Consider the following 2,538-nt stretch of genomic DNA (forward strand, 5'->3'; position numbering starts at 1 on the left):
TTAAGCACCACCCAGGTGCCCCCATAAAAGATTCTTAAGAGAGCAGGAAGCAAAGCATAAGAGAATCTTAATGGCAGAAAACAAACTGAGGGTTGATGGAGGGAGGTGGGCGGGTGATGGGCTAAATGGGTGATGGGCATTAAGGAGGGCACTTGTTGAGATGAGCACTGAGAGTAATATGTAAGTGATGAATCACTAAATTCCAACTCCTGAAACCATTATTATACTATATGTTAACTAACTTGGATTTAAATAATTTTTTTTTTAAATTAAGGGGCACCTGGATGGCTCAGTTCATAAGGCATCTGACTTCAACTAAGGTCATGATCTCACAGTTTGTGAGTTCGAGCCCCACATCAGACTCTCTGCTTCAGCACAGAGCCCACTTTGGATCCTCTGTCCCCCTCTCTCTCTGCCCTTCCTCCATTCATTCTCTCTCTCTCTCTCTCTCTCTCTCTCTCTCAAAATAAATAAATCAACTTAAAATCTTAAAAATAAATAAATAAATAAATAAATAAATAAAATTTAAAAACTTAAAAAAATTTTTAATATGAAATTTATCGTCAAATTGGTTTCCGTACAACACCCAGTGCTCATCCCAACAGGTGCCCCCATCAATGCCCATCACCCACCCTCCCACCCCCCCATCCCCTCATCCCCCCATCCCCCCATCAACCCTCAGTTTATTCTCAGTTTTTAAGAGTCTCTTATGGTTTGGCTCCCTCCCTCTCTAACTTTTTTTTTTCCTTCCCCTCCCCCATGGTCTTCTGTTAAGTTTCTCAGGATCCATATGTTTTCACAACATATGGTATCTGTCTTTCTCTGTATGACTTATTTCACTTAGCATGACACTCTCCAGTTCTTTTTTTTTTTTAATTTTTCTTCTAACGTTTTTATTTATTTTTGAGACAGAGAGAGACAGAGCATGAAGGGGGGAGGGGCAGAGAGAGAAGGAGACACAGAATCGGAAGCAGGCTCCAGGCCCTGAGCCATCAGCCCAGAGCCTGACGCGGGGCTCGAACTCACGGACCATGAGATCGTGACCTGAGCTGAAGTCGGCCGCTTAACCGACTGCGCCACCCAGGCGCCCCGACACTCTCCAGTTCTATCCACGTTGCTACAAAAGGCCATATTTCATTCTTTCTCATTGCCAAGTAGTATTCCATTGTGTATATAAACCACATCTTCTTTATCCATTCATCAGTTGATGGACGTTTAGGCTCTTTCCATAATTTGGCTATTGTTGAAAGTGCCACTATAAACATTGGGGTACAAGTGCCCCTATGCATCAGCACTCCTGTATCCCTTGGGTAAATTCCTAGCAGTACTATTTCTGGGTCATAGGGTAGATCTATTTTTAATTTTTTGAGGAACCTCCACACTTTTCCAGAGAGGCTGCACCAGTTTGCATTCCCACCAACAGTGCAAGAGGGTTCCCGTTTCTCCACATCCTCTCCAGCATCTATAGTCTCCTGATTTTAATTTTAAATTTTAAGAGAAAGAAAGAAAGAAAGAAAGAAAGAAAGAACGAACGAACAGCTCCTGGTTTCACTGATATGTTCTTTTTTTTTTTTTCACTGATATGTTCTATTGAAGTTTTTTTAGTTTTTATATCATTTATTTCAGCTCTAATCTTTATTATTTCCTTCCTCTTTAAGCTCAGTTTCTGAAAGGATGCCAAAATTGTCTCCTCTTTTGTTTATGAATATTATTTCTCTTCTCCTTTAAGCACAAAGGAAGGCATCATCTTCCTGAATAAATAAATGGCATCTTCTTAACAAAGGCCTATCTATACAAGTAACTCTTATACCATCTCCTAGAAAATTAAAATTTTAGACATTATTATACCAGTTTGGAAGTTAGCAAAACCTTCAAGCACAAGCTTTATGGGAGCAGGTACCAGCAGTTGCAAAATGAGAAAGGGTGAGGGGAACTTGAACAGACTGCAGGTGAAACTCCTCCACCATATGGGAAGAGAATGCAGCATTATTTTGACTACAAAGATGAGTCTGGGTTTCCAAAGCCTCCATCTATGACACTGCACCGTTATGATGAAGTTATGATGAAGCCATGAAAACCAAGGCTGAAGCTACTATCCCTTTGATTCCTGGAAGAGGTGAGGATTTTGTGGGTCAGAATAATTTTGATGATGCTGACCAACTGAGGATTTTCATGTTAACTCTTTTTCATGGCATGCCCCTATAACTGGATTGGGGTTTTTATGTCTTTTTCTTGACCACCTCAGCCACAGGAAGGTATGAGACCATTCTAGGATTTGGTCTCTCTCAAATTAAGTGGATCTTGATTGTCAAGTTTTATACCTATTTCTCTGGATATTTTGATGGTCTATCCTGAGCTTTGGCAGGTGTTCCTGATTTTAGGCTTTGTCCTGTTTCTCAGAGCATTTGTCAATTATGAAAAAGTTCAGGAGATGCCAGAAATGATCTCAAATCTCCCCAGGACCAGAGTTCTCTTTATTTACTAAAGATGTTTTCTGGCAAAGGCCTTCCTGCATTTATGAATTCTCTCTCAAAAAAA

General features: G+C 40.3%; 1 pseudogene; it reads left to right on the forward strand.

The window, feature by feature from the left end:
* The first annotated feature begins 1,828 nt into the window (after positions 1–1,828).
* On the forward strand, positions 1,829–2,538 carry LOC121021855 (NEDD4 family-interacting protein 1-like; annotated as a pseudogene).

This window comes from Herpailurus yagouaroundi, unplaced genomic scaffold (assembly GCF_014898765.1).
Source record: "Herpailurus yagouaroundi ecotype Mexico unplaced genomic scaffold, PumYag 328, whole genome shotgun sequence".
NCBI lineage: Eukaryota > Metazoa > Chordata > Mammalia > Carnivora > Felidae > Herpailurus > Herpailurus yagouaroundi.